Source organism: Schistocerca serialis, chromosome 5 (genome assembly GCF_023864345.2).
Source record: "Schistocerca serialis cubense isolate TAMUIC-IGC-003099 chromosome 5, iqSchSeri2.2, whole genome shotgun sequence".
NCBI lineage: Eukaryota > Metazoa > Arthropoda > Insecta > Orthoptera > Acrididae > Schistocerca > Schistocerca serialis.
In genome coordinates this window covers 785,533,401-785,557,359 of record NC_064642.1, presented here as the reverse complement: position 1 = coordinate 785,557,359, position 23,959 = coordinate 785,533,401, and the positions used below count along the sequence as shown (strand labels likewise).

Below are 23,959 nucleotides of genomic sequence, written 5' to 3'. Positions count from 1 at the left end.
GCAGACATCGTTTAACTTGCAAGTAACTGTGAACGTGTCACTGGAGCTGTCGACAGCAGGTGAGCATGTCTAGGGTCACGAGTACAAAGGGATTCTCTGTAGAGGCAACAGCATTCTTAGAGCAGAGAAAGAGCACATGTATGGAGTGTGGGATGGCTACAGCAGACATTTCGGAATGGGATGTGACTGGCAGTTGCATTTGTGATGGTTTGTTGTTGGAAATTAGTCTCATGCTGCATTCGTCAGGATTCTGGAGGTTGGAGAAGTGGTTTTCAATTAGGATTTGATCATGGGCACAGTATGCTTTCCAGTCTGCGTGGAAATAGTGTTGAAATTGTCGGGATGGATGATTAGGACAGGGGCAAAGGAATTACAGTTTCTTGCAAGATCACCAAAATTAAGCAACGTTGGGCATGACCAATACTGTTTCTTTTAAGGCAGAGAGGAGGAGAGGCAGTGGCCTAGTGAAGTCCCTGATCACCAGTCTTTGTGCCAAAGTCCTGGATTAAATTCCAATCCTCTCTGGAATGTCTCTTGAAGTGAGAGCATTTGACATTGTTCATGGTGATTCATCCATCGAATGGGGACATTAAGCTTGGCGGCCCCTTTAGTGCTGTTCGAGAGGAGTAGACAGTGCGCCAGCACCGAGTTTCACCTTCTCCCATCTCTCATCATCGTCGTCTAACATAAACATGACAACACACTTTACACACACCCATTACACTTCAGACACACAATTCTCACCCTTAGCGACGGAAGGGACACATTATGTTGGGTAGGACAGAAAAATATTTCTAGTTAGGATGTTTAGCCAGCCCTGTGGTGTATCCCAGCCAACAACGCCATACGATTTTGCACTTATTTTACTAGTCAGGGTTGGGTCTGGTTTGTAACACGATTCCCCACTCGTCTCTGCTTCGCTTGTGTACTTCCATTACCGCGTCACGTGTCCACAATGGCACCAGGTGGTCTTCAGTCCCGCAGTGGGCAGTGGTCATAATGTTTTCACTCATCCACATATATTCTCATTAATTTGAAACCCGAACAATGAAAAATCATGAAGATCTATAAGGTTATTTTCTGTCGGTAAAGTTACCACTAAAACTGTAAGTACTCTACATACTTTTTATACTTACGCTGCACTGCAATTTGGCGTCTGAGTCTTATTGCTTGTTCACTCTATGAAACTCTTCGAAGCAGTGATAGTTGGAGTGGTGGACAGTCAATATGGCAACGTGTGACCATACTGATGTGCGACATTGCAGTAGGAGTGGCGGTTATAGCTGGGACAACCGATTTTGTTTCGATGCCAGTCTAACCTGACTGATAAAACCGTTCAAAATAACCGGGTTCTGAAATAATTGAATTTCGGTTTTTTATTCCTATTACTAGCGAGCCCAGCAAAATTTCGTAGTCTTTAAATATGCATGGGAATTGCTTATACATCCTAAATTGCTTGCCCGCCCCTCTCTCCCTGCCCATCTTCTAATCCCCCATTTCTCTTTCTATACGTCTCGTCCTCTCCCCATTTCTCTGTGGGTCACTTTCTCCATCTTCTCTCTGTCCATCCCCTCCTCCCCCTCGCTGCGTCCATTTCCATTCGAGTATCACGTAAAACTTGGAAGTAAATCAGTCTAGCATTGTTTGAGATGTGTGGTAACAATGCTACCCCGTTTATGTATTACACATACGTGTGTATATTACATATATTAAAAATATATAGCCTGTCTGCCTATGCCTGTCTCTATATATATATATATATATATATATATATATATATATATATATATGTGTGTGTGTGTGTGTGTGTGTGTGTGTGTGTGTGTGTGTGTGTGATATATAAAAGGGAAGGGTAGTTATCAGAAACCTCAAAAAATTCTTGAGTGATTCAGTGAAAATTTTTACACGATTTTCTAACATTTGGACAGACATAGGAAGACAGGCTATATATTCTTTTAATATATGTAATATATACATGTATGTGTAATGTGTGTGTGTGTGTGTGTGTGTGTGTGTGTGTGTGTGTGTGTGTGTGTTACCCTAAGACAGCGAGAATGCTCTGTGACTCCCATATAAAGAGAGATAGATTGCAAATTAAATACTATGCTTGAAGTGACAGAAATATGTGGGGCACTGTCTCGTATACTTTGATGTGTTCGAGAATTAACACTAAATGGACATGCTGCAGTCATCTATCCATGTTCGCAGTGATACTTGTAAAGTGGACAGGAGGTGGTTTAGTTATGATACTGAAATTGGGGAAACATGCTGTCACATCATTGCCGGTGTTGAAGTCACTGTAAAATTGCTCCATTTGTTTGTGCTATCAACTGCGATGCTCATTATTAGAGTACATCAAAAAAATGGCTCTGAGCACTATGGGACTCAACTGCTGAGGTCATTAGTCCCCTAGAACTTAGAACTAGTTAAACCTAACTATCTAAGGACATCACAAACATCCATGCCCGAGGCAGGATTCGAACCTGCGACCGTAGCGGTCTTGCGGTTCCAGACTGCAGCGCCTTTAACCGCACGGCCACTTCGGCCGGCGCAGAGTACATCGATGGTGTCTTTTCCATCCCATCCATCCACTGGCACGCTGTTGGTTACTGGATAGTGATTGACTGATATTGTTTGTTTGAGTTGTGGGAAAAGTTTTGGGTCGATGGACAGCACCTTCTGGGGTAGATAGCGCCCAAACACTGATCACCTACATGCATGAAATATGGGGATCCGCCTGAGGGAATGCAGAGCCGTCGGTTATTCCGTCAGTGTGAGTGACGAGTCTAAATGTAGAGCTCGTGAGTCACCTTCGGACTGTAGTTTGGAAACCTATGCCAATGCCATAAAACTCTTCCAGTTTACTTAGGGTGTAACTGTCTTTTATTTAAAATCAGCCAATGTGTGGTGTGTTATGCTATCCGCTGTAAGAATATGATTTACACCAAGCAACATCTAGTTTCCTGCGAAAGGCCATGGATCACAACTTCTTAATGTCATTTTAGAACCTGGCACAGGTCTCGAAGTTGTGGCAGAAAAAAGTAAATGTTTGGCACTGTACAAAAGTGTGTTAGAAAACAGTGTTTGAAACAACTGAACAGGACCAGAGGGAGCGTCTCATGTGATTTGGTATAGTCTGTGGGATACGATCATTTGCCTAGAGTATAGATGGTCAAACTCTAAAGTGGCCTCTGCGATGCCTGTATATTTAATGGGATCGTGTCATACAAGCAGAAGGAGTAGCAGCAGCAGTTTAAGGTGTAAATTCGGTGAGGGACTGGGTATACCGTTAGGAATGCTTGGATGGCTGCACGCTGCGCTATTCTAGGGAACACTGTGAAATCTCATTCTCTGCTCTGGACCGCACCACAGCTGTGCGTCATTGCACTAGCATCGGTACCCAGGTGACTTCTAAATCGGATGAGCTATTATAGTTCGTAATTTTTCTCTGTTGGGTGGTAGAGAATAGCGATGATAGCATGTTGGGCTGATTGATTTGAATGGACGTGGACCTGCTTCGGGGTGTAGTATCTGTATCTAGTTTGGAGACGTACCACATCGCAAGCATCGAATGGTCAAAACACGGTCCTGTTGCAGTAACTCAGGTCGTTCTGTTTCTACAACATGGGTTGCAGAAGGTGATGGATTTGTCTTTCTCCAACTTCTGCTCAGTTCTGACTTAAATTGGAACGATCACTTGCAGAGAGCTGTAGAAATGGGAGTAGTTGCAAGATGCGTAGGGGGTGATTAAAACCACGTTGGAATTTTACTGTAGCAGCTAGGTTCAGGAAAAGTGACTTGTTTCGAGATATGAGAGTGCCTAGACACGAAGCTCATGCCTACTACAGTAGTACAAGTTTATAAGCCAACTAGCTCTGCAGATGACGAAGAAATTGAAGAAATGTATGATGAGATAAAAGAAATTATTCAGGTAGTGAAGGGAGACGAAAATTTAATAGTCATGGGTGACTGGAACTCGACAGTAGGTAAAGGGAGAGAAGGAAACATAGTAGGTGAATATGGATTGGGGCTAAGAAATGAAAGAGGAAGCCGTCTGTTAGAATTTTGCACAGAGCATAACTTAATCATAGCTAACACTTGGTTCAAGAATCATAAAAGAAGGTTGTATACATAGAAGAATCCTGGAGATACTAAAAGGTATCAGATAGATTACACTGGTCAACACTCATTTTCTTGCCAAGGATATTTGAGTGGCTTTAGGATGGGTTAGTGGTGCTGAGGACGAATATAGCAACCATTTATGCAGTTTAGCTCTAGTTTTTGAGATAATGCATGATTTATTCAAAAAATTAGAAAAAATTGCTAATACTGAACTCGAGCGCTACAAACTACAATGAAAAAAGAAAATAATCTTTATAAATAGCTTCTATGAAAACCTGATAGGCATTTGTCCACGTATAAAACATAATTGAAAAGTTTCTCTATAAGTATATCATTTTCCGTCCATGACGAACCGCTTCCTGCACGCTTTCCTTTTATAGGTCTCTTCAGAACAGTCACGTTGCAGATTCCAGCAATAATCTGCCATCACATGCCTGTCCCATCTTCCTTTATATCTTTCCTCTATTCCTTTCATATCTTGATGGAACCGTTCTCCTTGTTGCTCACTGAAATCACCTAGATTACGAGGAAATCGATCCAAGTGGCTGTGAAGGAAGTGCAATTTTATGCTCATGTTAGCTCCTAAGTTTTGAAAGTTAGTGAGCATGTTTTTGACCAGTTCCTCGTAATTGGGAGCTTTATGATTGCCCAAAAAACATTTTACAACAGCGACAAAACTGTTCCAGGCCGATGCTTCAGTGACAGTCATGACACTTGTAAAATTGGTATCGTTGATGTTATTTCACTACTGAGTCCAGGGAACGTATTGCAGATGTATGTGAAGCAATTACCATTTCTGTCTAAAGCTTTGGTGAATTGCTTCATTAGTCCTAACTTAATATGTAATGGTGGAAGAACAATCTTGTCCCCACTAACCAGAGGTTCATTAATGATGTTTGCTTCACCAACAGCCATATGTTCCCTTGGAGGCCATGTTTTCTGCTTCCAATGTTCGTGCTTTGCCCTACTATCCCATATGCAGATAAAACATGGGTGCTTTGCGTATCCACTTTGTTGTCCAAGCAAGAAGTTCACCATTTTCAAATCAACACAAATCAACCACTGGTGCTGCATATACTGAATTTTCTGCAGAACCATCTTGATGTTAGCATATGCTTCACAAAGTTTTGTTGAGTGGGCAATTGGAATAGATGCGTAACGATTGCCATTGTGTAGGAGAACACATTTTAAACTTCTAGTGGAACTGTCTATGAAGAGACGCCAGTCCTCTGGTCTATATTCCGGCAGCCCCAATTCAAGTAAAAGTCCAGGTATACTGCTGCAATACACTATAACCTCTTCTTGGTTGAAGTATGGAAGAAGGTTTTCTTCTCTCGTCCGGTAAGCTGTTATTTTAACACTTGGATGAAGACAGTTCTTTTCCTTAAGCCTGGATGCTAAGAGTTCTGATGCTTGCTTTGAAAGATTGAGTTCTCGTATCAAGTCACTGAGCTCCTTCTGGTCGAACTGCTGGGGTTGTGTCTCACGTCCTTCGTATTCCGAACCACTACTTGTACATTCCTCGCCGTGCACATCGTCATCTGATGACGTTAGCGTGGGTAATGTTGTGAAGGTTGGTACAGGAACATCGTTGCTGTGCACCACCGGTCTTCTTGCTGACTCCAAATCGGGATATTCCCACTTTCGTTTTTTGAACCTATTAAAACCTTTCACATTAACAATGCAAAAACAGCAATCATCTGTATGGTTCTTCTGCTCTCGCCATACCATAGGCACTCCGAAGTTTAAGCTTTTCCTTTTTCGTTTTGTCCACTGCCGTAAGCACTCCACACAGCATTTACAAACTTTATGGGGTGCCCACACCTTGTCTTGATCTCCAAGTTTAATTCCGAAATGTGTCAGATACGCTTCCTTCACAAAAGGAGTGATATTCTTCCTGTTCTTTTGAAGAACGTATTCACCACAAATGTAGCAGAACTCATCTGGATGGTTCACGCAAAGACGGCGTGAAGAACTCATGTTTTCCTAAAACAAAATTGCACAAATACTACATATTATGCAGAACTTTCTTGTATTTGCATGTCAATCACATCCAACAAACATCATTAATTGTTTTGTGTGAAATGAATACTCACCTCTTATTTGCTACGTCACGATGAAAAGGTTCTATCTCCTTGAAGCTGCACTGCACATGTGTGTGACTTTCAACCATCGCCATTTTTCTTGTTTACACTGAACGCTACCTATCGGCTGTTGCGGGGATTACCTCGGCCAACAAATGAATGTCGAGTACCGTCGAATTCAAATCTGCACAATCCTCAATATCTTCAACACACGCACCGCACAACAGGACTGAACACATGCTGACAGTGTGATGTTTGCATGATGTAATCCTCAACCACACAGATGCACTCCCTGAGCACAATTGTTTAATAAAGATAGTACAATATCACTAATTAAAAAACAGGTAGCAAATACATTACACCATATATGGACCCTGCAGTCGATATTATCCACATGAAACTCTCGTTTCCACAAATAACCTATATCTCAAAAACCAGAGCCAATTTGGAAAAACTACAAATATACTCGGAATGAGTATCATAACAATATCCCATTTTCGTTCAAACTTCCCTGGCAACGAAAAAAAAAATTTATTTTGTAGAGCTGTGTTATATAATGGTAAGACAGAGATTTAGGAACCAGGTTTTAAATTGTAGGACATTTCCAGGGGCAGATGTGGACTCTGACCGCAATCTATTGGTTATGAACCGTAGGTTAAAACTGAAGAAATTGCAAAAAGGTGGGAATTTCAGGAGATGCGACCTGGATAAACTGAAAGAACCATAGGTTGTACGGAGATTCAGGGAGAACATAAGGGAACAATTGACAGGAATGGGGGAAAGAAATACAGTAGAAGACGAATGGGTAGCTCTGAGGGATGAAGTAATGAAGGCAACAGAGGATCAAGTAGGTAAAAAGACGAGGGCTAGTAGAAATCAATGGGTAACAGAAGAAATATTGAATTTAATTGATGAAAGGAGAAAACATAAAAATGCAGTAAATGAAACAGGCAAAAAGGAATACAAACATCTCAAATATGATATCGGCAAGAAGTGCAAAATGGCTAAGCAGGGATGGCTAGAGGATAAATGTAAGGATGTAGAGGCTTATCTCACTAGGGGTAAGATAGATACTGCCTACAGGAAAATTAAGGAGACCTTTGGAGAAAAGAGAACCACTTGTATGAATATCAAGAGCTCAGATGGGAACCCAGTTCTAAGCAAAGAAGGGAAAGCAGAAAGGTGGAAGGAGTATATAGAGGGTCTATACAAGGGCGATGTACTTGAGGACAATATTATGGAAATGGAAGAGGATGTAGATGAAGATGAAATGGGAGATACAATGCTACGTGAAGAGTTTGACAGAGCACTGAAAGACCTGAGTCAAAATAAGGCCCCGGGAGTAGACAACATTCCATTAGAACTACTGACGGCCTTGGGAGAGCCAGTCCTGACAAAACTCTACCATCTGGTGAGCAAGATGTACGAGACAGGCAAAATACCCTCAGACTTAAAGAAGAATATAATAATTCCAATCCCATAGAAAGCAGGTGTTTACAGATGTGAAAATTACAGAACTATCAGTTAAATAAGTCACAGCTGCAAAATACTAACGCGAATTATTTACAGACGAATGGAAAAACTGGTAGAAGCCGACCTCGGGGAAGATCAGTTTGGATTCCGTAGAAATGTTGGAACACGTGAGGCAATACTGACCTTACGACTTATCTTAGAAGAAAGATTAAGGAAAGTCAAACCTACGTTTCTAGCATTTGTAGACTTAGAGAAAGCTTTTGACAACGTTGACTGGAATATTCTCTTTCAAATTCTAAAGGTGGCAGGGGTAAAATACAGGGAGCGAAAGGCTATTTACAATTTGTACAGAAACCAGATGGCAGTTATAAGAGTCGAGGGGCATGAAAGGCAAGCAGTGGTTGGGAAGGGAGTGGGACAGCGTTGTAGCTCTCCCCGATGTTATTCAATCTGTATATTGAGCAAGCAGTAAAGGAAACAAAAGAAAAATTCGGAGTAGGCATTAAAATCTAGGGAGAAGAAATAAAAACGTTGAGTATCGCCGATGACATTGTAATTCTGTCAGAGACAGCAAAGTACTTGGAAGAGCAGCTGAACGGAATGGACAGTGTCTTGAAAGGAGGATATAAGATGGACATCAACAAAAGCAAAACGATGATAATGGAATGTAGTCGAAATACGTCGGGTGATGCTGAGGGAATTAGATTAGGAAATGAGGCACTTAAAGTAGTAAAGGAGTTTTGCTATTTCGGGAGCAAAATAACTGATGATGGTCGAAGTAGAGAGGATATAAAATGTAGGCTGGCAATGGCAAGGAAAGCGTTTCTGAAGAAGAGAAATTTGTTAACATCCAGTATTGATTTAAGTGTCAGGAAGTCATTTCTGAAAGTATTTGTATGGAGTGGAGCCATGTATGGAACTGAAACGTAGACGATAAATAGCTTAGACAAGAAGAGAATAGAAGCTTTCGAAATGTGGTGCTACAGAAGAATGCTGAAGATTAGATGGGTAGATCACATAACTAACGAGGAGGTATTGTATAGAATTGTAGTGAAGAGAAATTTGTGGCACAACTTGACTAGAAGAAGGGATAGGGTGGTAGAGCATATTGTGAGGCATCAAGGGATGACCAATTTAGTATTGGAGGGCAGCGTGGAGGGTAAAAATCGTAGAGGGAGACCAAGAGATGAATACACTAAACAGATTCAGAAGGATGCAGGTTGCAGTAGGTACTGGGAGATGAAGGAGCTTGCACAGGATAGATTAGCATGGAGTGCTGCATCAAACCAGTCTCAGGACTGAAGACCACAACAACAACAACATGAGAGTTCCAGAAATATGACTGAGTAATGGTTGAAATCGTTAAATGAATTGTCAATAAGATCCAACGCAGGTATGTGCTTGAATGGTAAGACCCGATTCCAACTCATGGACATCATTTCTAGAGGACAGTGAAACACTAGAGATCTGAGAAGCAAGTGTACATTTTCTTACGACACGAATCGGCACATCATCTACTACTACTACTGTTTGTGTTCCTTATCAATCAGCCATCGCCTATAAGTCAGTGGATATATCTCAGAACCTCTGATATGGTCTCGAGACAGAATGCGCTACATCTTGCTTGGGAGGTGTGAGGGCGTCGCAAATACCGCTTACATACCACGTTCCTGAACCATATCACTTTCAAAATGCAGTAATTTTATCACGAGTTTGCATCGAGAGCTATGTGTTGATCTGATAGTACACATTCCTACGATCACCGTCACGGTATTTTCTGGAAAAGAAACCACCTCATTCAGGGGTAATGTCGTACCTCGATTAGTAAAGCGGGTATAGCTTTTAACATGGATACTTGTGTGCACCTGTAGAACCAAGATTACTTGTGACAGTAACATGCAGTAGTTGTTGAGATCGGGTTTTTTAACATCTGGTCGATTACGTCTCTCTTTCTAAGACACAGTGGTAGCACTCGGAAGAAAAACCTAAGAGACATGTCCACCCATCGTTGATTTTCGGTCACTATTATTTCGTATCATAGGCAGTCAGCTATTGACAAAGTATTATACTTAGTAGTAGTAGGGGATGCGTCGTATGTTCGCATTTGAGCATCAGGTTCTTACAGTATGTGTTTGTGGAATGGAAATGAGTATGTCCAGTCGTAAGGAGGGTATGGATTTGACTCGGAGTACTGTGATAGCAAAGCGAAAAGTATGTCAAGTTATAAGAAAGGTAGTGATAGTTATATTTCCAGAGCCACTGCCGACAGTAGGGTGTATTTCCAATACTTCGCTCATTGTCGAATGCCGTTTAATTGAGACCGCGACCATAACATTTAATTGTAAGTATAATGATAAAACATATATGTGATTGGTTTTCTAGAATGATTCCTTGTATGCATGGCCTGTGGTTGGAATGATTCACGTTTCCCGTTAACGGCAGCAGCCGTCCGAATGCAGAGACCTGTGGGAATGTATCTGAGTTAACTTTGCCGTCCTCTAGATAACCGAATAGCGAACTAATACTTAGGATGTGTTGGGCGGCTTTCATGATCAAGTGGAAATTTGAGAAGATTGTGTACAGAGGTGCGTTTGCGCTGGATCGTTATTCCCTCCCACGTAAATTGTTCGGTTGACTGCTTCTGCACATTTCGTACCTTTATTTAGTTGAGAGAAGATCGATTGTGGGGTGCGCATTTAGCATGTGGAAGACACATTTGCCTGTTCTCTAGACTTCGGAAAGACCTTACTTGGCTTGTAAATTATAGGAATGATTTGGAATCTGGTACATCACCGACATCGGTATTCGAGAGTGAAATTATCAGTTTCCTCTATTTGTTTGTAGTTACTCAAGGGTTTACAGCACGTTGCACTTTACTGAAGTTTGGGATTTGTAGAGAAATCATTTCGGGTCTATATTTTGGGAATCATGTTGCGCTAGCGATCGGTAGGCTGCTGCCTAGTGCTTGATATCGAGAAGTACCGCGAAAATGGTATAATATTATGGCTGCCCATGCGAAAAAATACATGTGTTCTTGTCATCCCCGAGTCTGGAGATGAGCGTAGAAAAGCGAGCAAGCAAGGAAGCAGGTTCGGGGGCAGAAACAGTAACTTGTTTGTGCCAAGGGGAAACGATCCCGAATTTATAGAACAGTTCTGAGAGCGACTTCGGCCCGCTGAGGCGCTGTGGGTACCCATCAGGCATAGATGCCCTTGTGCTGAGAATATATATACGGTACTGTCCGTCTTTGCGGTATATGTACAAATGATGTAAAATGGATGATTTTGTATGGCGAAGTATATGAATTGTATATTTACTGCAGCGACACGGTATGTGGTGATAAATTGCTGGGTTGGCGATCGGTTTCACGGACAAATATTCAAGCTTCTGTCCTCGTTGAGAGAGCATTGTAAATGAGTAAGAGTCTTTCCGTATTTGAAGATATGTATGGCACTTTGCGACGTTTAGATGTCGTTGCAATATGTTGACCAGTGTAAACTATTTTATTGCCGCTGAAAGTCTCGTCTGCAGAAGGAAAAAAAAGGGTGATGGGGCCTTGATACCGGTGGCATCAGCAATTCAGCAGCTAAATTCGATAAGAGCCAATCAAAATGCTCGATTCATTCACATCCTTTGTGCTGGGATATAGGAGCCTCTGCACAGAAGAGGGAAAGTTTGTGTGTGTTGAAAGCACGAAGGGTAACATGTGATGGACTGAGTACCACGTCAGTTCCGCGAGGAAGACTGTATTCAGCGTTATTTTCGTAAACAGGTTCTGTTAGGGCAACAATTTCCGTACATACAAGCCGAGACATCAAGAAAGCAGGCGGTAACTGCTTCTGGGTCACTATACAATTTCTGAGAGGTCGATTGGCTGTTATTTTTTACAAAGCCATGTGACATAGGAATAACATTGAGAACCTTTTAGATGGCGAGTCGCCACCATTTCACAGCGTGGTGCCAGGCACACTGGGGGCAGATAAACATGGCTGGACACAGCCCATATGTTCCATTATGGGGAAAGCAGCCTGTGCTATTCTGTCATCAATGGTAAAGACGAGTACTGCCCGGAGGTGTCTCACGCACGAGCCCAGCATGAGAACGCTTAGAAGTTCTGTAACGGCAGTATAACAGTGACTGTATACTCGAAAGTAGAGGCGACTTTCACCTGTGTCCGGCGGCGGCTCGCCGCTGTGCACACCCGTGGAGCGTCAGCACCGGTGTCTCAGTGAACTCGTATTTTGATAAGAATTTCTCAGGTGACAAGTATGAAAGGGATGTCACCACCTCATGCCTGAGGGCACCTGTGTGTGGTTAGACAGCTGGCGGCCGTGTCACTTTGTAGAGGTTGCTGCTAACCTCCTGTGCAGTCCAGTAGAAAGGGTGTGGGGGGGTGTTGATTGCGTGTCTATTGCATTATTTTGCAAGCAGGCCTCTAGGCTCTGCTATGTGCTGTTTGGACAGTTTACGAGTTGATTTCATGTCTGCGCATCTGTGTACTGCACTATTTACGAGTAATTTGCAGGTCTGTACTGAAATTATTTCGGAAAATTAGGAGCTGTTTGCATGTGTGCAGACTGTGTATTGTGACCCCAAGCACATCAGGGCTACTTTTTTGTGTGTGTGATAAATATTCTCCATCTGTAAATAAAATGTTCCAAAATAAATAGAGTGCACTCCTTCCTTACTCTCTCCAGCAGCCCAGCGCAGGCTGAGTCATTGTCGAGCCATTTTCCCCCTACAGACCGGCATCTTGGATTACTTTACAGGAGGGATGACAGGTGGGAGTATTGCGTACTACCTCAGTTGGAGTCTAGATCTCATGGTGGAGACACTACCTGCAAAATACAAACTCACGTTCAGTACAGGCAGAGTCGTTTTCCCGCCATTTACCCCCACGATCTTGGGTTACATCTTGAAACAGACGATAGTGCTCTCTGGTGGTGGCACTGAGTACTAGGTCCAGACCTTGTGGAGAACACACTGTTTGACGCCATCTTTGATAATGGTACTTGCGTCATCACCTGATATCATGGGCGCCACCTTGGACGACAGCACCCTCTTGAAACAGACGATAGTGCTCTCTGGTGGTGGCACTGAGTACTAGGTCCAGACCTTGTGGAGAACACTGTTTGACGCCATCTTTGATAATGGTACTTGCGTCATCACCTGACATCATGGGCGCCACCTTGGACGACAGCACCCTCTGCATTTAGATGGATTATTATTTTGACAATTTCCGACTTCTTTGGCTCTCTGGAGGTAAATGTATTGCATTATTTACGAGTGGCTGTCAATACGTTATTTTTGACAGTTTACAATTAGCAAGCGTATGTGTAGAGATTTATACATGAGTTATGTAGGAGTAGTTTGCAGGTGTGTATTCTGTGGGCTGTCAGAGCATGTGTTCAGTATCACTGTGGTAAATATACTCCATCCCTAAATAAATCGCTCCAAAATAAATAAAGTAAACTCCATCCTCTCTCCATCAGCCTCATGCAGGCTGAGTCCTTTTCCCATGAAACCTTAGGAGGAGGTGGCGGTTGAGTGACAGGTTAGTGGAGTTAGTCCAAGTGTCGTTTCTTTCCCTCCATTTTTTTAGGTGTTCTGCAATGTGCTGATGGAACTTCAACTTTCTGCCATTTTTCTGGGGGAAGGGAGGGGAGGAGGGTTTAGGTTAGTGGAGGTAGCACAATTTACTTATCTTCCCGCCAAAATTCAAACTTCCCTCCAAAATCAGCCACCTTGGATGACGTCACATCCGCCATCTTGGATGACGTCATCGCTGCCATCTTGGATAACGGTACATTGAGTGACGTCCCCTTTATACCCCTACTGCTGCACCACTCTGTTTACTCCAAAATGGATCTGTTTTTAGTTTTGTGGAGGAACAGCACTTAACTGAAACTGAATTTCAAATGGTTGAAATGGCTCTGAGCACAATGGGACTCAACACCTGAGGTCATCAGTGCCCTAGAACTTAGAACTACTTAAACCTAACTTAGCAAAGGACATCACACACTTCCATGCCTGAGGCAGGATTCCGACCTGCGACCGTAGCAGTCTCACGGTTCCAGACTGAAGTGCCCTGAACCTCTTGGCCACTGCAGCCGGCAAAACTGAATTTGCTGGACAGGATTGCCAGTGTACAAGGTTCATTTTATTGCGATCATCTACTGAAGCTGAGGGGGTTTCTATGCCAATTATTTCTCTCTTCACTATTCTATAACTACATTCATTGCCTTATTGTTTCATGATGGCTTGTCTGCACTGGAGGATAAACTACGTTCAGCCATTCATTGGTGAAGACAATGTAGTTAAATATCAGCTACTACAACACAGTGGCGGATACATACTGCAATAGGATGACCGGAGCGGGTGACTTGGTCGGGGTTGTAGGGCGTGGCTGGGTAGAAGAGGTGGCTGATTTTAGCAATCTTCCTCTTTATTGTTGGTTCTTCCAATGCATTTTCCAGTAGCTCAGCCCCACCGCTCGTGTCGTGGTGGAGATGTGCTGATGCGCACAGCCCAGGGATGCGACACAGTGCTCGGTCAGCAGCTGCGCAGGCGGAAAGAGGTCAGCAGCACGAGGCCCGACCTAGCTCGCCTCCTGCAGACGCTGCAGCTCGTGACGACGCCGAGAGTCCCCCGTGCAACAGCGGGCAACGCCCTCCGCCGGCCGATCCTCGGGGACAGCGTCACTGACGACGACGACGACGTAACAGCGACCGAACGCCCAGTCGGTCGAACCGATGCCGACGCCCACCTCTGATGCCCTTAAATAGTGCAGACTGCTCCTGAATCCGGCGGTTACGCGGCACCGTGTTTATTAGAATGTTCTCGATGAGCTGGCTAACGCAACCGCGCCTGCGTAATTCTGCTAATGCTGCGTTCTGGCTGTTGATGGCTGCCGCGCACGTACACACATACCGACGCTCGTAGCAAAACTGTGTCACCTGAATAACGCGCCGGCCAGCCGTCGTCCACCGTCTGCCAAGAGGCTGGCGCATCGCTCACTGAAACACACTAAATCACAATTTCGCACCATATTTCGTAAAAATAACCCCTCGTCCCCTACAATATGAACGGAAGCGCGGTGTGCGCGTCCCTCCTCCCTTGCGGGGTCGACCGCTTTGCCACCCCCCCCCCCTCCCCCGCCCCCCTTTTTTCCCTCTCCGCGCTGTTATTCGTTCATTTCTTTCGTCAGTCGATTCGACTGAATCGAGTAATCGAGTGGTTGTACTTTGCCATGTAGCACGTGCGTCCGCGACGTGGTATTTTATACGTTTCTGTCTGGCACATAGATAGCTAACACATACCTACGACAAAAGTCGCGGCCATTCTACTGATCTCGATACGTTATTCTGTCTGGCATTTGTTCGAGAAAGGTCGCGAATATTTCTTGTACAGAGAACCTTCGATACTTTGCGTTATAAATACGGACTACTCGCCTAATAGGAAGCTAGTTTACATTCAGAAGAAGAAATATTAAGACTGAAGAATGAGTAAGTAAAAAGTCCTAGTTGCAGCAAGTGCAAGTGTGAAGATTATCTGGTCCCGGCGGAGGTTCGAGTCCTCCCTCTTGCATGGGTGTGTGTGTTTGTCCTTAGGATAATTTAGGTTAAGTAGTGTGTAAGTTTAGGGACTGATGACCTTAGCAGTTAAATCCCATAAGATTTCACACACATTTGATTTTTTGAAGATTAGCCAAGAGTGAGAGTGATAATAATAATTCGTAGTAATATCTCAGCAAAACTTTTGTTACGAGACTAGCAACAATATTTTTACTATTAAACGGAATGACAGTTTCCTATACCGTGAAGGTAGCTCACGATATCTTTAGCGTCCAATCCATGAGGTTTTTCTGTATCCGCCACTGCTTCGACGTCGTCATGCAACGTTCTTTGAGCAACGCAAGCTACCTATCTACCTCGAATGACTGACTGAGTCATTTTTACAACATCATTAAGACTTGAATCTAATTTCTTTAGTACTTTTGTGCACACTTCATGATATCTTGCTAAATTTATCAATGCATCTTGGATAAGAGATTCAGCGTATGGTCGTGCTTCACACGCCTGACATCTGAAGTTACATAAGTGGCAAAATTTTTCTAAATAAGCTACTCAGGATTACTAAGTCTGTCCACTTTTATATGTCACTGATTAAATCGAATGCAAATAGATACTGCATACTTCTGGTGCTCGAAGCGTTTGGACAGCAAATTGCAGATATTGTAAAAAGATAAGCTAGTAGGTTCAGTAAGGGGCTATAGCTTTTGCATCACCCCATACAACGCACTACTAGAAGACATCAATAATGTCCTTTGATAAACAGAATCTTGAAATCATCATATGCCTGATAGTACAGGAACAAAAGGCGGTGATTAACTTCCCAGCTCTGCTTCGACTCGTTTAAATACAGCAACGGAAGAGGTAATGATATTGTACTGGCACACTGTGTCACTTCGTGAGCAGCTGCAGCAGTTGTTGTAGTTGTGCTGTGGTTATAGTAACGCCATTTTCCCTAGCTACAACTTCAAGAACTTTGCGCGCTGACTTTAAGTACACGGGGTTTGAGTCCTCGTCGCCTCTTTTGTACTCAAAAAAACCCTGTAACCTGCGCCGAACAATAGTCTCGCATAGTGATGCTCAGTTTCAATAGAACAATAAACAGATCGCGAGTTTCACGAAACAGTAATCAGCGTCTTGTCCACAACCACTAAGCGCCTATGGATTAACTGGAGAACTTAAGGGTTACGTACCTGCCAACAGATGGGGGCAAGTGACTTCGCGGGAGAAGTTGCAAGTCAACCTTTCCAGAACCACAGCAAAGCCGGTCAACGGCAGAATACAAGGTGTACGAAGAGAAAAACAAAATTCACTTACACGTTGAGGTCGTCAGCACTGGTCTACTATGGCACATTTTGAACAGTTTCATATACCACTGTGACCTGCTCCGACCTTTTTTTCATACTTTTCATTCCATAACAATAAAGATAGAGAGGCCTATTCGAGTAATGACCCGCTGGAGTGTCAGGGGCTTTTTAAACAAATACCAGGTGCACTTGTAGTGTGGCAGAGGAAACCCTGAATGGAAATATTTTGAAGATGATTTCAGTTCAAGCATTTGCCTTGCAGTCAAGGGAAACTTCTCGAAGACCTTGGTCCGAAATGGAGGATTATGAACGTCAGAAAAAAAAAATTGAAGACCTGGTGTATGTGTAACTGTATTTAAACGTATTGAGAGAAAATTTGATGGCTTGTTCGACATGCTGAGCAGCTATATGCCACTTCCTATGCAAGCACTAATTGCAGTAGATTTGAATATAAAACTGTATGAGAATGAATCGGATGAGTTTGACGTGACGATGGATGTCTGCGATAGTAATGCTGTTGACCGTGTTTGTGTTGGAGCTGCGGTAATTCAACCGGAGGTCGTCTTCAGTAGATTGATTATAAGCTCTAGGTAAAAACAACAAAATCGAATGAATGGACTGGAGAAGTAGTAGCATCTGACTGTGATAATCGAAAGGACTGAGTGCAGGAGAATCGGATGCCGTGCGAGGGGAGATGGGATTGAAATTAAACAACGACTTCTAGTTGAGACAAAGTCAAATGGGAGTGGCTCTCAAGAGTATATCGCTATGGTATTAACGTGAAATATAGAACGGGAAGCCTGTGATGCGTGTTGGATTATATGAGTCACACCAATGTATTGATTTTTTGGAGAACTGAGACCACAAATCCGATTTTATAATTGTTGGTTGGTGCCGCCCCTACGGATTTGTTTGGATATAGTAGCGTATTGGTGGGACACATGGGTTCTGTTAAATTAGGTTTCATGGGAAAAGAATTTAGTTTGCATTTATAGGAGTAGTCTTGGTGGGATAGGTTGCAGGTGTTATGAAAGGGTGGGGATTGTAGATTCGAATATTGATTCAGAAGATGATTGCCTTCAAAGACAGGGCAGGTGCGGGGATTTTACAGTCTTAAGTGAGGTATGACAGGTGGGCATGCGTCTGCAAGTTTCAATGCGGCGTGTTCGGTGGTAGAGGAGAGCCCCATTGGTAATGAGGTGATCGGTAATTGTAGGCGGCTTTGAAAAGATGTGGGCTGGTAATGGGGGACCAGATTTGCTGTAAATGCGTAGGACATTTCGGATCAGCAAATCAATATTAGTGTTTTAATTTCCACTCAGACTCACTTTCTGTGACCTTAGGATTTACTCCCTTTATCACAACAGTAAGTGTAGGTGGGCGCCAGGAAGGTTGGAGTTGTTTGGTGCGTGGAGAACTGAGTAGGAGCAAGGATGAATTAGTAGCAAAGATTACAGCAGGGAATTTGCACAGCAGAAGGGAGTAGAAGTGGGAATTTGAAGATTTAATAAGGGACTCAGCATTGACACCACATCCATTCCAGAAGTCAAAACATTACCACCTAGACGTGAGGTCAATGAACCCACAAACTCAGCGCCAAAACCCCTTAGATCTCCTTGGTTCACACCAAACCTGACCAATAGTTCTTTAATCCAAAAAACCTAAATTTTGAATTAGTAAAGTACCTGCCTAACTTAAAAATGTACCAACTTATACCACGTGAAGACTCCATCATTAAGATTTTATTATATTGGATTCTTCACGTGGTATAAGTTGGTACATTTTTAAGCTAGGAAGGTACTTTTCTGGTTCAAAGTTTATGTTTTTCGGATTAAAGAACGCTTGGTCAGGTTGGGTAAGAACCAAGGAGATCTCAAGGGGTTTTGGCTCTGAGTTTGTGGGTTCATTGATCTCACGTCTAGGTGGTAATGTTTTGACTTCTGGAATGGATGTGGTGTCAATTCTGAGTCCTTTATTAAGGTTATTTTGAGAAGTTCTTTGTGAGGATGTTGGGTTTTCTGAGGCCCAGAGCATGGTCTGTTGAAAGACATATTGAAGCTGATGGAACTGTAGCTAGTGCAGGTGCGGAGATGGCTGCATGTGGTTCTGTCTGTATACTACAGTGGCTGCATGCCACGAAGGCTGCATGCGATGTTGGCGCGGCTGTCACTGTTGCATATCATGGTGAGGCGTCTGTGATTGCTTTGTATGAAGGTGATACGGTTCTGAACCGTTCCAACTGCTGAGTATGACGGTGACCTTAGTGGAACTGCTAGACGTCGATGAATGTCAGAGGCTGCGAAAGGAAATGCTGGAGGCTCTGGTGTAAGCTGCGGACTTGACGTCAGAGGGTTGCGCGGCTCAGTTGGCGGCTGCACGGCCTCCACAGTTGCGCGTCGCCTCAGTCAGGCCCTGCCTCTCCGCGGTGTGTCCCTCTACTGTGTGAGTTTGTTTGTGTTTTACGAGTGGCACCCCTTCATTCAAAGATATGCTTTGGCTTACTCGGGGGCATCGACGGCTGTCTTTGTTGGCACGTTATGGTGATCTTCAACTGCGGTACCCCTTCCAGCAGACGAATTAAACTAGCAACTCATTGAATTTTCATCTCTTCGTGTATGGAGTGCGCGATGACTGCTTAAATGCACTTTTGGATACAGTATTTAGTCTAATCTTACCTTCGCCCCCTCTCTCGCAAGTGATACAAGTGATACATAGAGAGCTGAAGGGTATCTCTAGATTCTTCACGTAATATCGATCCTGGAAACATTTTAAGATTTTTTTTAAAGTAGGCTTTCGCTGAATAAGCGCCATCTCTCTTCAAACGCCTGACTGTACATGATCTTCGGTATTATTGTGACGCTCTTCCTCAAGTCAAACAAAATGTAATAGTTGACATTGCTCTTCATTGTATACATTCAGTATCCCCATACACAAGTGTTTTGTAAGCAGTCTCTTTTGTCAATGTTCTTTTTAATACATTTTGGAGCACATTGCTTTACATATGGAACTATTTCATTTACGATTTGAATTTTCCATTTTTCGGAGGTTTCACTGTCTGATTTCCAACTCTATTTTATGGTGATCAACTGTTACTAGAAATGTTCTGGATTGTTAAAAATTACTCCATTCCATTGTGGCAGGGTGCAACAGCTACCAGTTCTGAATTATTTCAGGATGAAAAACAGCCTTGGTGGCGAAATTATTTAATATCAATGACGTGTTTCGCCCATTTGGGGCATCATCAGGCAGTCTATAAAAACAATAAACCAATCAGTTACAAGAAATAGAGGAAAACTGTTTTTTATCCTGAAGTAATTCGAAATTGGTTCCTGTAAACCCTACCACAACAGAACAGAATAATTTTTACACGAATTTGCCTTTTCAGACAAACAGGATGGCAGCGGCCTCCTTTCAGAAAACTAAATTCCAGATTATGAAGGCTTATATGAATATAATGCTTAATAGACAGTGTTTCAGAGAGAAGTTCATTACAGTGCACCTCCATAAACACCCTAGAATACGTAGAAACTAATACGCTAGCAAGGATGTACCTCAATTCGCCAGGACATTTATTGATTGTGACATTAAATCCATTTATAAAGAAAAAGATAGACCCAATGTTTTAGCGTTTGATGCGTATTTTTCTACTGTGAAAATTTTGCTTAAGAGTCTCTTACATGATATGATGAGTGTTTTGAATGCTCTGGTTTCAGAAAATAGTCAATTGATCAGTTGATCGTACCGACGCATTAAAGTAAATTGCCGAAGTTACGGAAGGATGTGAATACGCATCTTCCCTTTGTTGAGCGGGTAGTAAATCTCACGGGAATATACTATAGTACACAGTAGTGGGACTTATTAAATAAAAGGGCTTAAATATAACATCCAGCCGCAGATACATCATAAGACAATTACAGTTCTGGTGGCAGATTTAAAAATTGCGCTAGATGCGATCACATGCAACAAGTCAGAAAAACTAAAATTGATGGGTAAGGCCAATGATCTCATTGAAAAGGCTACCCATAAAAAATCCAGTACTAAAGATAATGTGATTTTAAATTCTATTAATAAGAAATTGATGTCAGAGGAAGAATTAATTGTACGGGCTGATAAGGGTAATACATCGGCCCTCCTTTGTAGGAAAGATTATATCGCTTAAACATTACAATTTTTTGAGGAGAACAACATCCAACAAACAGATTGTTATCCCACCGAAACATACACGAGTCGTCCGTAATTAACGGTATAGGTAACAAGATGAACCTGCTATCACGGAAAAATTTTGTCTATAAAGAAAATTTTGCAATCTGTAATAGAAAACAGGTGGTTCACCTTCCAGGTGGTAAAACTTTCCCACCCGATTGCAGTTTGTTTTCCTTCGGTATTGAACATCTGTATACAAATGCACCTCTGGATGAAATGGTCCTCAACATACAAGAAAATTTTCCCAAACATCGGCGTCCGAGGACAGACGAGATAGCAGAATTAATCACCTTACCGAGGCTGCTTATGTCGTACAACTGCTTCGATCTGAATGGTCAGTATTACGAACAGAGTGATGGTCTGACCATTGGCTACTGTTCAGCAGGTTGTCTCGCGGATATTTTTGTCAATCATCTAGGGTGTAAATATCTTAGACAGAACACTGATCTCTGTCAACAGGTACTATTCTATTGCCGGCATGTAAATGATATTATTATTGTCTTTAACGGCCCTATCTCTATCATAAGGTTGCTAGCTGAGAAACTGAATGACTTACACGAAAATGTGGTATTCACTCATGAAGCGATTGACCATAATAGGACGCTTAACTACTTAGACTTACAACTTAGGCTTTTTGGGGGTGTTACTCGGTTTGTCATCTATCCTGCGACTCGTGAGTCTATAACCCACGCTTCCTCCTATCACCTTCGTCAGCATAAGTTGAGTTCCTGCAAATCTGTGGTACACCGCATTAATGTGAGATACTGCTCAGCCAGTCCTCCATACGAAAAGAGCGAATTTGAAATACATCGCTGTTAGTGATGTTTATTATCCTGCAATCGTTGGTTAGCTATATAAAGAAAAAAACATTGGTAGCTGAGCACCGAGGTTTCCCCGTTTTGCTGTTTTCGATGTCATAATTTGTGAAGATACCGTTCACGGGAACTTCTTAGCGTCTTAAAAAAACATGATTTACGTTTTGTAATGCTGGTAATAAGCCTAAGCATAATTACGTTCGCCATGAACACCTCCATATCGTTAAGTATGGAGGGTCGGTTGTATACAAAGCAGAGTGTAGAAATCGTGAAATGTCATCTATAGGATAGACTGGCAGGATGTTTAAGACCACGTTCATTATTCAGAAGGGGAAAAGCTGAATCTACTCGAGAAGCTGGAACTTGTTAAACAGCTCTATGCTGAAAAAAGGCAAATTGCCGAAAGATCAACTGAATAGCAGAAATCAAATATACCAGGTGTAGAAGAATGATACTGGAATTTCCCTGTAGATGGTGTAGCCGTCAGTGTAGAGCCCGTGAGTCCGCGACTGCAGCGCCATCTGCTTCCTGTAGCGGCTGACGAGTGTCAATACACAGTAAACCAAGTTCCACAGGTCGGCATCTGTTTCGAACCCATAACTATGTCGACTTTTGTGCCTGCGAACTACGATTTGCGGACAGCATTGGTTTTGTGTTATCATTTGAGGAAAACTGCTCTAGAATCGCATCGAATGTTTGTCGAAGCATTCGGCGAACATGCTTCCGAAAAAACACAGTGTTTCAAGTGGTTCAAAAAATTCAAAAATGGTAATTTTGACGTAAGAAACGACGAGCGCGGGAAACCACCGCAAAAGTTCGAAGACAACGAATTGCAGGCTTTATTGGATGAAGATGATACTCAAACTCAACAGGAACTAGGGAAACAATTAAATGCGACGCAGAATGCCGTTTCTCTTCGATTGAAAGATATAGGAAAGATGCAGAAAGTGGGAAAATGGGTTCCACATAAACTGAATGAAGTACAGCAAGCAAATCGAAAGACCACTTGTGAAGTGCTGCTCGCCAGATACAAAACAATGTCGTTTCTCCAACGAATAGTGACAGGTGATGAAAAGTGGATATATTTTAAGAATTATAAGCAACATAAATCATGGGTGAATCCAGGCAAACCATTAATATCCACTGCAAGACCAAATTGCTTTGGAAAGAAGACAACGCTCTGTGTTTGGTGGGATTAGAAGGGTGCCATCTATTATGAGCTGCTAGAACCTGGTGAAACCGTTAACACTGGTCGCTATCAAAAGCAAATGAATGATTTAAATCGAGCATTCTTGCAAAACGACCGGAATGTGGAAGAACGCAACGCAAAGTCATATTGCTCCACGATACCGCCCCATCTCACACAGCAAAACAGGTCAGGGAAACGATAGAGGCGGTCAGTTGGGTAAATACTAGGGCATGCGGCCTTGGCTCTGTCCGATTATTATTTATTTGCAACACTGGGACACGTCTCGCCGAACAACGCTTCAATTCGCATGAAAATGTGCGAAAATGGCTCGCTGACTGGTTTGTTTCAAAAGAAGGACTGTTTCTTTGGGGTGGCATTCATAGCCCGCCGGAGAGGTGGGAGATTATTTTGAATAAAATATTGTTTATCAGTTTCAAACAAAAGACTTGTAATTATTGCAACCGAATTTCAGTTCATACTTGTACACCTGGTTTAGTGATACAATGCTACAAGTTTTGAAGTGTTGCTGTAACCAGACCTTCTGTCGACAGTATCATTTTTAACGTGTTTGCTTTGTTGTGAATGAAGACAGGGAAGTTATCTTTCAAGGGGGACTTATTAATGGCGTTATTTTACCTCTTTATATTCTGTAACTTATATATTTTTTTATTTTAATGACTAGAAATAGGTCTTTTGTCTCTAGTTTGAAAGGCTTACGACTGCTCCTGATCCTCATGCCTTGATGTTTGGGTTGTTGGTCTTCCATGTATACGTTGTGTTAAGCACTTTAAAATTTAGCTATTTTACTCGTATGTCAGTTTTAATGAGGTATTTTGACTTGCTATTTTTATGTCATCGTTTCACCTTACAATAATATGTTTACTTTTGTTTATTAACATACAGCTATAATCGGCGGTGGAAATATATTTGCAGAGAAAAGCACATACAGAGTAGTCCATTGATCGTGACCGTGCCAAATATCTCACGAAATAAGCGTCAAACGAAAAAACTACGAAGAACGAAACTTGTCTAGCTTAAAGAGGGAAACCAGATGGCGCTATGGTTGGCCCGCTAGATGGAGCTGCCATAGGTCAAACGGATATCAACTGCCTTTTTTTAAAATAGGAACCCCCATTTTTTTATTACATATTCGTGTAGTACGTAAAGAAATATGAATGTTTTAGTTGGACCGCTT

At 42.5% G+C, this 23,959-nt stretch overlaps 1 protein-coding gene across 1 annotated transcript in view; it reads left to right on the top strand.

Moving 5' to 3' along the window:
• The window catches only part of LOC126482223 (atrial natriuretic peptide receptor 1), a 1,286,869-nt gene that overhangs the window by 744,797 nt on the left and 518,113 nt on the right, over positions 1 to 23,959 (top strand). The window lies entirely within an intron of this gene.